Source organism: Mustela lutreola, chromosome 4, assembly GCF_030435805.1.
Source record: "Mustela lutreola isolate mMusLut2 chromosome 4, mMusLut2.pri, whole genome shotgun sequence".
NCBI classification, from domain to species: domain Eukaryota; kingdom Metazoa; phylum Chordata; class Mammalia; order Carnivora; family Mustelidae; genus Mustela; species Mustela lutreola.
Window position 1 is genome coordinate 58,745,687 of NC_081293.1, and position 14,596 is coordinate 58,760,282.

The following is a 14,596-nucleotide window of genomic DNA, read 5'->3' on the forward strand; positions in this document are numbered from 1 at the left end:
AGGCTCACCCCTGAGCAGGTAGCCTGATGTGGGACTCGATCCCTGGACTCTGAGATCATGACTTGAGCCAAAGTCGGATGCTTAACCAATTGAGCCACCCAGGTACCCCCCAAAATATATATTTATTTAAGGAAGTGTTTTAGTTTTTTTCAAAATGCACTTACTAATGACCTTATTCTTGCTCATCTTAAAGCCTCTGCTGTTTATGTTCATAAGCTGACTTTTAAGACTAGCCTTGGGTTTTGCTAAGGTATGTGCAAGTTGATGTGTATATGGGGTGGTTTAACATTTGTTTCCGTCCTACCAAACATGAGCTTTGTGTATAGGATGGTAGTTTTACTTACAGTCAAAATAGAAACAAAGATCTTTGGTATCATTTGAGCAATATCAAGAAACAATGGAAAATATCTTCCCTACTGGCTTGATTCCCATCTTGAAAATTTTATTACTAATTGCTATTTTGGTTTCTAAGTACTGAGGCAAGTGATAAAATGGAAATATTATATGATGAGAAATAGGGTGAACAAGTCTCATTATCACTGCAGCTTAGTTCCCTTGGGAGAGTGTCAAAGCCTGCCTGGCTGTTTCCTCAGGTTCTATCTCAATTTATTTATGATTTCTGGTTTCTCTTTCTAGCTATCTGAGTAGCTGTGGTCATTTGTTCCATCTCTTGGTCAACGACTACCTGAACATGTTTCTAGCATCTTCCTTCTTTTTTTTTTTTTAAGATTTTATTTATTTATTTGACAGAGAAAGATCACAAGTAGGCAGAGAGGCAGGCAGAGAGAGAGGAAGGGAAGCAGGCTCCCTGCTGAGCAGAGAGCCCGATGTGGGACTCAATTCCAGGACCCTGAGATCATGACCTGAGCCGAAGGCAGCGGCTTAACCCACTCAGCCACCCAGGTGCCCCTAGCATCTTCCTTCTTAACATCATTCATTATGTTTCACTGAACATTTACTGTGTGCTAGGAACCATGCTGCATCCTGGACTTGGGTCATCTTACTTAAGCCTCCCAAAGGCTGCTGTGAGGTAAATAGAGTAATCCCTATTTTACCATTGAGAAAACTAAGACTTAATTTCTGTCGTTAGCCTAAAATCACGTACCTGGTAAGTTGCAATAGTTGCCTAGCTTCTTAATCTCTGTGCTTTACTGCTCATTTATCACTTTATCTATCCAGTAGGGAGAACACTGATTTCCTGTGCTACACCATAGCTTTTTGATACTGCTGTGCACATATGGTCCTCAGGAAGTAAACAGTTTATCAGGGATTTGTGATGTGGGTAGATGGTAATAGCTCAAAATCAGAGCTTTCTGCTTAAGTTCATATTGGTTAATGCAAACTGAAAGAAGTGTCTAATCTGAAAATCATTCTGGATTGGGACAGGAACTTTACATATACTCCCAGATACAAATATGTGTAGAACTGTTTAGGGAGACTTTCAGGAATTTCAAAGTGAAATTTCTGTGTTGTCTTGGAAGTGGGTAGAAATTTTTCCATTTGTCAAGTTTCTCTTTTTAACAAAAGGTGCAAAAAATTAGAAACCTTAGTCAATCTGTAGTATGATTATTTTGTTTTATATTAAATAATACTTGTTTTATTTCTTTCTGTATATAAAAATGGTTATAGGTAGTTGCTGGGGAGAACAGGAGTGGGGAAGTGAGAAACTAACATGAATAAGACAAAAATTCTGCTCTTTGGCAAAATCTGGGGGAAATAAATTATGTAAGAGAGTGAAGGGAGATAATGGATGGGGTGATTTGGGAGACAAGTGATCATGGTCTACGTATAAGGATTTTGTGTGTGTGTGTGTGTGTGTGTATACGTATGTATATGTATATTTGTATGTATATACATACTGTGCTCTGATTTGCTGATTCTACTAATTATGTCATTCATCCTTTATGGGTGCCTAACAAACCAGCCATCTTTCTTGTTTGGAAATAATGTTATTTTCCAGATTTATTGCCAAGAGTCTATTTTGTTGAGAAGTGATTTAATATTTACTTTTATAGACTCTTCCGCAGAGATAATATGTTTTACTTTGAAACCGATTTATCTGTTTGAAGAACAGTCTATCTCTTGGAACTCTTTAGCATTCTAATAGTTAATTCCTGTGAGTACAACAGACTGTCAGATCATTAATTTTAATTATCTTGATTCTACTAATAATTTATTTGAATTTTTTTCATGAAGTACTTGATTACAAGCCTGAATTCATGTTACCTTTCAAGTTAAAAAATAAAAACAATTTTTATACTTTTAAATTATTACAAGTTAAAAAATAAAAACAATTTTTTATACTTTTAAATTATTACATGTAATCCAGACTTTGATACCCAATTTTGGTACTTTTGAAGAGCAAAGTTGCCAACCAAAGTAACAATTGCTGGGGTGCCTGGGTGGCTCAGTCAGTTAAGCATCTCACTCTTGATTTTAGCTCAGGTCATGATCTCAGGGTTGAGAGATCGGAGCCCTGCAGTGTGCTTCATGCTGGGTGTGGAGCCTGCTTCAGATTCTCTCTCTCCCTCTCCTTCTGCCCCTTCCTGGTTACACATACACTCTCTCTCTCCAAAAAAAAATAAAATAAATAAATTAAAAAATCAAGTAACAATTGCTATCCTGAGATCAAAAGTATAGGATAATAAGGCAGGGACTCAATATGATTTTGAAAATTTTTAGGTGTCTGGAACTTGAGAATAATGTAAAAAAGACCATTATATTCAGGAAGATGATAATTCTTCCAGTGCCTTTTGTGTCAAAATACATTATACTGAACTTCTGAATGGTGAAATCACAAACTGAAAAAAAATAGAATTTCATTTGAAAGGTCATAATATTGCTTACACCAAAATGCATTTAGAGTAAAAAGAAAGCAAATTCTGAGTTTTATGTGTATTGTGCCAATTTGGAATCTTGGTAGTGTCCCCACTCCTTCTAAGCAATGGGGAGAATCTTATAAAATACAGGTCCCTTTATCTTTGTAATTTAAAAAATACATCTTAAATATTTAAATGATGTTGCCACTTCTGAATGTATTTTGCCTTTACAAAACAGTTTCTTTCTATTCCAGTTTTGCAACAAGAAAGAAATGGGGGTTGACTGTATATGCATTGATTTTCATAAGTTCACGTTAGTGTCTATAAAACCAAACAGAAGAATTCACACATTAATTTATTTGTTTCAATAAAGCTTTGCTGAATGCCTTCCCTAGGCCTGGTGTTGTGAGCTAGATGCTGAAGATAAAACAAGTGCTTGTCCTCAAGGCTTCTGGATGGAGCATAAACCATTCTAACATGCTTATTAGCACATGGAAGAGGGAGGACTCCATAGAAGAAGAGAGTTTTCTTTTTTCCCCAATTGTCATTTCTGTCTTACTCATTTATTCATTCTTGTTCTTCCTCTCTCTCTTCCTTGAATTGTCAGGGAACTGCCCACAATACTTTAATGGTATGTATATTTTGAAGTTGCGTCTCCTGTGGCTTTTATTTGTGCATATATTTTATCTTATATTAGACCATAACTTTCCTGAGCGCAAAAATCTATGATTAACCACATTTCTGTATGGCTTATATTGTTTCACATGATTCCTTTAACATAGCAAGCACTGATGAATGAATACATGAGTGAATGAAGTAGTAGAGTAAAGGGTATTTAGGTAGTTGGGAAGGAATTAAGAAATTTCATTCCAGGATAACTGGGCTTTATGGGAACTACATGGCTAAGAAAATATGCTGTAGTCTAATGACGTGAAGACCAGGCCATTATGATCCTCGGACAGAGGTAGAGAGCTACAATGAATTTTCAAAAATCCACACTAATGATGAGTGTGGCATTATAATGTAATAATAAGATCCTTTTTTATTTTTTAATTATTTAAAATTTTAAAATTAATTTTACTTTAAAACATTAACACATTGTATTTTATTATATAAATATTAGTTATAAAGTTGAAATACATAATTTTTAAACAATATTATTAATAAAATAATTCTTAATTTGGTGGTTTTCCTCCTATAAATTTCAGAATATTGTCCTTTAATACCTTTCACACCTGAATTTTTCAAACTCTTCAGTGCTCCCTAGAAACACACCCCATCATCTCTGAGAGTTTGGTTCACCTGCCAAATTAGCTCTCCCGGTAATGGACTCTGCTCAGGATCCTTCTGTGTTAACCTCTGTTTTATTTTTGTAGTACCAGTTTCTCTTCTACTGAGGCAAAGCAAAATGCCCCAAACTGTTTTCATTTACATGTAAGTCTTTCTGTACAGCCCAATGCCTGCTAAATTGGCACCATTGCCAGGTAAAGTGATGGGACCCAAATTGAGACTATGACGTAAAGGCCCTACTGATCTTGATGCTGTTTCCAAATCTGTTTCTTCATATTGTTATGCAATGAGGTGCAGTTGCTAATTTTTAATTGTTTAAAAACAATCTCCTTGTTTTCCTCCCAACTCCCCTCAACCCTCCCTGGAAATTGTATTTGCAATAGTCCACTTAAGGATCTTATAATGGTTATACAGTGTCTGATATTTTCCAATATAGTTTGTATAAATCTGTGAGTGAATGAACATCACTCATTGCATTCAGCATTTCAAACAGCAAATGGCAGTGTTTGGTCCTGCTGCAGAAGTGACTGGTGAAAGAACTCTCTCTGTGAGTGACAGGGCATTGTAGTGTCATGGTGGGGTACCGTATGGGATTTCTCTCAACATTGGCATTATATTTGGGTTTCTGTCATGATTTCTGATATCCTACTTGCTTTCCAGCTCTTTTGTATTTTTTAATTTCCCACTAGTTTAATGGAGTTTTGACATTCTTCATAAAATAGGCTGTCCATTTCTGACATGTCTGAACTTGAGAACTTACCCTCCATTGGCAGGACTTTGATCTCCAGACTTTCTTAGGGTTTCTCATCCTATCTAGGACCTAGAGGGCAGCAGCTCAGGAATCCTTGAATCCCAGTATCTGTCTTCCAAATGAGCTTTCAAATGATGTGATAATTTACTGATTAGAAAAGAGTTTTTCTTCAACTGTATTTTGAAATTAATTCGGATTTTGGTTCAGATGATCTCCAAACTAAATGGGACAATATTCTATATACATCTGCTAAGTTGCATAAAAGTCTTACTCTTGGGGATTTAGTTTAAATAATACTGCCTTTATGAGAACTCATCCAATAATTTGATTCTGTAGGGATGAGCTCCTGCTATGAATTTCTTCAGAATTTAAATATATGTAACAATATGTACCATTTCTTCTATCTGTCCATCCATCCATTCATCCATCTATCCATCTGTTATTTAGTATTCTTGGGGTCCTAATGAACAAAATCAGTTCCTTGACCTCACAAGCAAGCAGTAAAATACTGTTTTTTTCTAGATGGGTAAAAGTGTTTATAGGTTATGGTGGGAGTGGAAAGAAAGATCTTCCTTTTCTGGGAGACTTTATATAGGTAACATCATTTTTGAGCTGGCCAGCGTTGTCTTATTTATATATTGCTATTATTTCATGTATATTATCTATCTAGACTATAAATTTTATAAAGAATAAAGATTTTTTCAAAGATCATACAGGCTTGTATATTAGCAAAATTCTGAAAATTCCTGTTAGTACAGTGAGCAGAACTACTTGTCACAAAGTTCACATTTATATACTTACATTTATAATGAAGATATAAGGTCTTCAGATAAGGATGAGCTAATAGATACAGGTAATCTAATTAATTATGAATAATTCAGTAATATAATTTAATAATTACCAATACAACATTAATAGTTAACTTATTTCAAATTTTTATATGACACAAAGATAGTGAACTTTATCTTATTTTTTAACTTTATGTATTTATTTGAGAGAAAAGGAGAGAGTATACATGAGCGGTGGGGAGGGGCCAAGGAAGAGGATCTTTAACCAACCTCCCTGCTAAGCTCAGAACCTGGCTTGAGGGCTCTATCTCACAACCCATGAGATCATAACCTGAGTTGAAACCAAGAGTTGGAGACTTAATCAACTGAGCCACCCAGGACTTGATTAAGTCACATTTTATTATGTGAAATGGGACACATAATAAAAACTCTAATAAAAACTCTAGTTTTTATTAGAGTTTACTGATATTGTCTCACTCTAATTTTTGGTTCCTCACATTGTGTTCAGTCTGGAGGCAGCTATGTGGCTTATATTTGTGTCATGGTGCTGGGGCTACATCTTGGGCCCTTTCTTTTTACTTGACAACATTAGCAACATGGTTTTGAAGAAAGGAAGACTCTTTCTCTAATAAATTAGGTAGCTTCTGTGGGTATTTAAAGGGATTCGAAGTTTAAGAAATTTAATAACGCAGAAGTCTTTATACAGGGTGCTTAGTGGTTCCTGAATCACACTTGCTTCTCCTGACCCCAACGCCCACAGTTGCTTTATTGTCCGAACACACACGTGGCTTCTGTCAGAAGGCATGACTACTACAGAAATGTCTGCCTGGTTCTGCATTCACATCACACTGCTCGTGAGAATTTAATTAATATAGGAAGCTGATGGTTTCTGGTCACCAAAATCTGGTCAGTCTCTTGATTCATAATATTATGGTCCATCCCTGGGACTACCCAGGTTAGAGGTGCTTCTCCCAGTTCCAAGGTTTGAGACTTGATATTCAAGAATTCTTTTAGCACTCAATGTCTGAAATTTTCTTCTCTGTGTTGATACAGAATACATAGTTTATCTTTAAAAAAAAAAAAAAAAAGCAACATGTATTTGCGGGGGAGGACATAGGCCCTTCCTGGAAATAATATATTTCTAACTCATTCCTTCAGGAATTTCTTCTCCTGTGGATCAGCTGAGCAACTCATAGATTCAGTGAGTCCCTAAGAGGCCTGTGGAGTAATTGAGAATTTGGGAGGAAAGAAAATGATTCTCAACTTCATGGTGCAGTAAATGCATTTCTAGATACTGGATCCTTGAGTGTAGCCCTTTTCCAAATCTGCTTGGGGGTTTAGGGTTTTCAACTTATGCCACGAGTGATATTGATTAAGCATTTTCTGCCTTGCCCATTAGCTCTCCCTTCTGCTCAGTGCTGTAGTGAAATCACAATTTGTGCCATGGAAATCACTGAGGCAATAAATCTAGCACTTACGACTTCAATGCATTATTGAGAAGAGAGCACAGATGGACTATAAGGAAGCAAGCAGTTGTTCAAACTAACTAATATCTTTGATAATTAATAAATGTAACAGGGGAAATGAACAGCAAAAGACGGAGTAACTGATCTAATTTTTAACTAAAACACAGCATAAAAATTCTTTGATTTGCAATTTTAAAAAATTCTCTCCATAGCTTTGAAAGAAAACATTTTGGTTCCTTTGTTGACTGCAACCTCAATGACATTGTAATGGGAAGAGAATTAACATTCTCCACGTCATCTGTAGTCATTTTGTGTTCAGCTTAAATTTCTACCCCATGTGGTTTAAGTATTCCTGTTTATCAAATACCAGCTAGGTTTCGGGAACTGTTCTAGGTGCTGGTAATTTAAAGATAACTGAAGCATGGTTCCTGTTTTTGAGGAGCGCCCAGTCTCTAGGAGGGATCTAAGCCTGTAGATGTAAACAGTGAGTAAGCTCAGCCTTTAACTGGGTTATGCAGTGGCCTCAGAGGAGGGTATCACCTGCTCTGCTAGGCTGGGGTCAGGAAACTCTTCAGAAAGAGGGCTCCTAAGTTGAGTCTTGAAGGAAGAAGAAACTCACTAGGAGAAAAAAACAGGAAGACTATCCCAGGCAGAGGCAAAAAGGCTCGAGACAGATGGCTAGTCGGGGGCCTGAACTACTCCAACTGGCAGGAACAAGTGATACTTATGGAGGAGCAGCAATAGGTAAATGTACGTTCGTGAGAATACAGCAAAATGGTAGGTGAGAGGTGACGAAGACCGGAGATCAGGTACAGGTACTAGCAATGAGGATGGAAAGAAAAGGGTGAGTCGCCACTTACTAGCTGAGTGACCATGGGTCAGTTCATTAACATCTCTGAGCCACAATATTGGTGCTGGTTAAATGGATCTCATAATCCCTACCTTAGAGTTGTGTTGTTAGCACTGGAGATAATATATGTGTGATTTCTGGAATAGTAAGTTCTCAGTAAGTGAAAGGGGTAATTATAATATTATTCCTGATTGATTGAAATACTCTATCATGTCCTATGTCCTGTGCTCTTTTTCTACATAGTTCACTGCTTGTCACTTTCATAGCCTCATTCAATATATAGTTGAATATAGAGCTGAAAGAATTAAGCATTTTTTAAATGCTTCTGCCAACAGTCATTTTTCCAATAATTATTACTGTTGCCACATTAATCTATATTTGAGATGCAATCAAATTGAAGTGCTCAAAAATTTATAAGCTCCGTCTATCAGAATTGAAGGAAGGAGAGAAACATTCGGACATGATTAGAATGGTTGGCTTATTAGTGAAAATTTTGTATCATAGTTCAAATATCAAATATCCAACTAAACGGAAAGGATTGAGAGTTGTCATTCTAGAATGGGATACTGATTTACTGTTTAGCTTTAGGCATGTTACTTCTCCTTTTCTCTGCAATTCAGTAAAAGGAGGAAGACTATGCCTGCTGATTAAATACCAATGAGCAGGCTTAAGCATAAGAATGACAATAAAATAATAACTTTCCTCTCTGAGGAGAAGGAAATTTGTGTCAGCAAATCTGTTATATTTTTGAGACTTAACAATAAAACACTCTAAATGGGAATTCTGTCCCTAGTCCAGGTTTTTTTGTTAACATCAGTTTCTCCAAATATATTCCTGACTTCCGCAATTTTGTTCCATACCTCAGTAGTTTTGTTTTAAATTATGAACAGCAAAATCTCTGTGAAAAGTAGAAATTAACCTGCTGATGTATCTGTCTCTACCCCCTTATAGATGCTGTAAGATAAGTGGAAAAATACAATTTCAAAACCTAATCCAGCAGAAAATGTCTCTAACCTGCAAAACAATCCATTTGTTTATGTAACTGGGATGATTTTTTCTTTTTTCTTGAAAGAAAGGGCCTCCTTATAAAGAAATGCAAGCATTTGGGGTTATCAGTCATTATGGTTTCCCCTTGCTACCTCTTCCAGGCCTCTCTGGATCCGACCAGGAGCTAGGTTAAATTCTACCTATTATATGAAGCCTTTAGGAAAAAACCAAACCCAAAAAACTTCTGAAGCCACGCTTCTCTGAACTGTAGCAATTTTTTATTTTACTTCTTCCCCAGTACTTTATATAAACTGCTATGTTAGTGACTATCTTATGATGCATTATGCCTTATCTTCCCTATTATATCACAGATGCTTGATAGCAACTACTTTGTTTTCTATTGTCTTACCTGGTCCAGAGGAGATATTCATAGATTTATTGGCTTCCTTGGGACTTTCTAAAAGTACAAATTATTACCTAAAAACTTAGGTACAAATTTTACCTAAAAGTGCATATCTCCCAGATCTTAGATTTAGGTCCTGCTCTATCACTGTGTTCCTTCTGTATCTGTGGCAGAAAGTTTGCAACGAGCTGGGCCATGGACACTCATGTCTGTGTTTATGGTAGCTTCTTCAAACCCCTAGGACTCTTCCACTGAGTTTATAAAGTAGACTTTCTTATGCATGGCCTGTGCTCCTGAATGAATCTCAAAAATATCCCCACACAAAAAATATGGTCAACAGAGCATGAGGGAAACCAAACTGGGAATGCAAATCTTGTCTCTAAAACTTATAAATATGGATTATGTCTTGCCCTCCCAAATATAATGAATATTGGTAACTTGAAATTCATGGTGTAAGTTCCAGTTGAAGTGGATTAAGAGTGTCTTCGAAATTGTATTCCAATCTAAGAAAACTCTTAAATGGGAGCCAAATTATATCAATATTCTAAGTTACATAATCAAATGGAGTGCTCTACTGTAGCGCATTGGCATTCTCTATCTCTCTCTGCTTTTCCATTCTTGTAATTATATTTGATCTGCTAGACTCACCCTGAATTTTGAGGATTCTGATGTTAAAAGGACAAGGGAGAAAAATTTATAAACCATAACAGTTGCCTTGATTCTGTTTTCCTAAATTATTTAGCGGAGAGTAACATTTTATTGCTACCTCTCTCAATCACTTCCCTGCTGATTGGTTCCTCTACCTTAGAGACACAAATGCACACAACACACACACACACACACACACGCAAACTTTATAGCAGTCTTGCTTTAAAGCAATCATACTTTAGGGCTTTCTACAATGTATATGACTAGTTAGTAAGCACTGTAGCTGTGCAGTTTTAGATGTATATATGAGTCTCTCCAGGACTTGGAGTTGCACTGGGGAACTCAATGCCCATTTGAAGGGCTTACTGAACTCAGCAAAAAGACTGAAAATGGTGTTCTTTCAGGATACTCTTATATGTGGTGGTTACCCCTGAGGGAAAGCCTATAAACTGGGGTTTGGAAAATTTGGATTAGTTTGGTCAAAGTGTGACCTTAGCCTATGACCTAGAATGTATGTCCTACTTGTTCACAGTTAGCTAAAAATAAACATGAAGTGGAACTTTTTAAGCTCTTGGTGTGTTTCATATTATAAATCATTCCTGTCCTCATTCTCCTTCCCATCTCCATTCCTCCCTTTCTATCGCCTTTATTAATTGTTTCATCCATTCAGTAAGTGATCATTGAAGAGGTATTATGTGTCAGCTACTATCCTAGGTGCTAGTGGGGTGAGTAAGTAATAAAAATAGATATTATAGTAAGAGGTTATACATAAAATAGTCACATAAAAATATAAATTTTGAGGTTGGGTCTGGAGAAGTCATACACAACTAGTCTTGCAGGGAGGTATATCATGGAAGGTTTCCTTATAAAAGTTTCATGAGAGTTGAGTTGAGTGAACAGATGAGTGAAGGTAGGAAGACACACGCATCAAGCCAATGGAACAGGACAAAAGATCAGAGGCAGGTAGGGGCAGGAGAGTCCAGAATAATGGAACTAGAGACTGCAGGAAAGGGGCAGGGGGTGGGACAGAGGCGTGTTTGAGATGGGAATCAAGAGGCTGTTAGGGCTACATCATTAGTTTCTTTTAGGTCATTTTGGGTATGTTTGTTTTTAAGGTTTAGGTATTATAAAGCAATTGGAAGCCAATGAAGGATTTTAATCAGGGAAGTGACATGATTGTAATTACAGAAAAACCATTCTGGAGAGGAAAGAGGATTAAAGGCTAGAGCAGATGAGTACAAAACTGTTGGGAGGCTACTGGAGGACCCATTAGAGAACTGAGAAGGCAGTAGAGAAGGGGGTGGTAGCCATGCGATAGAGGGAGTTCAATAAATGTCAGGAGTATTTAGTGGAGTGACAGGACCTGGTGAAGGGATTACGAATGGGGGTGAGTGAGAAGATCTCAAGAATGTATAGGTTTCTGGAAACACAAGTGTCCTGACATGATGGGTATTCACTGAAATGGGATACACTGCAAGGGAATGGGTTCACGGTTTCTTTGGTTGTGAGTTTGGTATCAGACATGATAGAGATGTAGCAGTTTTGACATAGCCTAATGGAAATGTTGGAGAGTAACTTCGTTCAAATCTGGGGCTCAGAAGAGCAATCTGGGCCAGAGTAATCAGCATGAGAGAGAATATATCAACTCCTTTGTTTGTTTCAGTAGGATACATTTCCAAAGGTAAATGGAACATTTCCTTTGAAATATTTTTCTTGTTTATGTTGTATTGCTATTTACTCCTTAACCAAAATTTACAATTTGATATTATTATTGTTAACTATTATTTTGAACTATAGTCACCATGCTATAGTCACAGCTATAGTCACCATATAGTCATTTTAGTCTCCAGGTCCAATATGATTTTAATGTAATATGATTATGAAACCTGATACTTGAATTTAATTCCTTGAGAAATACCCTTAGATTTTGAAAATAATATTTTTTTATATCCTCAAATGAATCTGACTTACTTTAGAAGGATAACAGCTTTGCATTCTAATGGAGTCTGAAAATCAATGTTTTGGAGATATGGTTGAAATGTTGGTCTCTTTACATGTTGTTCTGTGATTGTGGACTGTGATGTAGGGCGCTTCCTCATCTCCCTTGCATGAGCCAGTGAAGTGACTTAAGCAAGTCACCAACCTTGCTAGGACTTCATTACTCATATATTGAAGAGATGTTTGTATTAACATGATCTCCAAGATTTATTTTGGCCTTAAGAATCTATGAAAAGTGGGCGCCTCAGTGGGTTAAGCCTCTGCCTTTGGCTCAGGTCATGATCTCAGGGTCCTGGGATCAAGCCCCACATCAGGCTCTCTGTTCAGCAGAGAGCCTGCTTTTCCCTCTACCTCTTCCTGCCTTTCTGCCTACTTGTGATCTCTCTCTCTGTCAAACAAATAAATAAAATCTAAAAAAAAAAAAAAAAAAAAAAAGAATCTATGAAAAGTTAGCACTGATTTTAAGAAAGTAGTTAGGAGTAAGGATGAGGAGAAGTATTTACTTTAAATACCAGAAAAGTTTTAGATCTATGGAGGAAATGAACCATCTGAAATTATTCAGGATATAGTAAAGGGGAGTTTATACTTAAAAAAGAAATCTTTCTACACATGCGGAAAGATAGTTAAATCGCTGCTAAAAATGTGAAATGGAGGTGAGCAACATTTCCAAAGGCAGTAAGTAGTGTTACATTTTACTGGTAAATTCTATCATTCTTTTTTTAAAAAATGAAATAGAGGTTTATATAAAAAACGGAGAAAAAAAATTGCATGTGCAGATGTAAAATACCATCTGTGCTTCTGGATCCACTCCATGCTTCACACCTCGGTGAAAGAAATTATTGATTGAAAGCTCAGATTTTGCTGGCTAGTTGTAAAAGCTTCCTGTGTTGCTTATCATGCATTTTAAAAATAGGTGGTTTTGAATTTGTCAGTTAATTTTAGCCCCATTTGCCTAGGCCTCCTAACTCAGGAAGCATGCTTTTAGTAAAGCTATGGTTCAATTAATATTCAACTCAATTAATAGTAATGAGCACTTACAAGGTGCCAGGCAACGTGTTAGGCACTTTGCATTAGCTCAAACTTCTGAATGTTTATAATAGCTTTCCTTTTGCCTCCTAGTGGCAGCTTGGGTTCATCTAATTTTCTGGACTGGAGAGTTTCATTTGTATCTTACTTTGATAAAATATTAAACATGGCAAGTATACAGTCTCATAAAGTTAAAGAAGCTCGTCATAAATATCTCCAACTTCACCTCTCTTACCCCTTTCCCAATTTAATAATGGCTGGTGTCACATTTGTGCCCAGGCCCAAGTCAACTCTGCTCTCATTTACTTCTTGCCATGAATTTAAGTAAGATTGGCACCTCTCTCAGGGTTATTTTCCCCCCTCTAATCTTATGGCTAATTGTGGGGTAGAATACTTGTTTCTGTTACTATAGTTTTAAACATAGACTACTGCTGCTTATACTTCAAGGTAAAGGGGGGGTACAGGATTTGATTTTTTTTTTTTCAAATTTAGATTTTTGGCCATGATGTTTTACATAAACTTACTCAGTTAAGAACATATTAAACAGCATTTATTTTCAGGAAAATTCTTAGAAGCAACACAAAAGAGCCAAATTCGTGTCCTTCTTCTCTAAACTACAGTCACTGCAAATGTATCTATGAATTTTTCAGGCACCAACAGCTCTGGGAAAACAAACATATTATTAGAAGCTCAAAGTAGACGCCTCAGGTGCCAAATGCATCCCTAAATACTTAAAGAGAGGGAAGTAGTTACACAGGTATTTGCTTAATATAAAAGGTGATAGAGAGCTGTATATTTGTAGAATTAAATCTTCCTTGTTAAAATACTGACCATTTTAGTTGTAGTTTGATTTTTAAGTGTATAAAATCTACATATATATATTAATAAACATATAGAGAATATATATATACAAAATGAATCATTTCACTTGTTTAAAACCTTAATAATATTAAGAAATGTATTTTGTGAAAATCATGAATGAAGGAGGAGAGATCACAACTAACATCAAAGGAATATAGACAATTATAAGAACATACTATGAACAACTCTACACCAATAAATTTGACAAATCTGGAAGAAATGGATGCATTCATAGAAACATATAAACTACCACAACTGAACCAGCAAGAAGTAGAAAGCCTGAACAGACCCATAACCAGTAAGGAGATTGAAACAGTCATTAAAAATCTCCAAACAAACAAAAGCCCAGGGCCAGACGGCTTCCCGGGGGAATTCTACCAAACATTTAAAGAAGAGCTAATTCCTATTCTCCTGAAACTGTTCCAAAAAATAAAAATGGAAGGAAAACTTCCAAACTCATTTTATGAGGCCAGCATCACCTTGATCCCAAAACCAGACAAGGATCCCATCAAAAAAGAGAGCTATAGACCAATATCCTTGATGAACACAGATGCGAAAATACTCAACAAAATACTAGCCAATAGGATTCAACAGTACATTAAAAGGATTATTTACCACGACCAAGTGGGATTTATTCCAGGGCTGCAAGGTTGGTTCAACATCTGCAAATCAGTCAATGTGATACAACACATCAATAAAAGAAAGAACA

At 36.4% G+C, this 14,596-nt stretch overlaps 2 protein-coding genes across 3 annotated transcripts in view; one reads left to right on the plus strand and one right to left on the minus strand.

The window, feature by feature from the left end:
- The window catches only part of CTNNA3 (catenin alpha 3), a 1,866,967-nt gene that overhangs the window by 665,792 nt on the left and 1,186,579 nt on the right, over nt 1–14,596 (plus strand). The window lies entirely within an intron of this gene.
- LRRTM3 (leucine rich repeat transmembrane neuronal 3) overlaps nt 1–14,596 on the minus strand; it is a 171,252-nt gene that overhangs the window by 10,292 nt on the left and 146,364 nt on the right. The gene's annotated exons all lie outside the window — the stretch shown is intronic.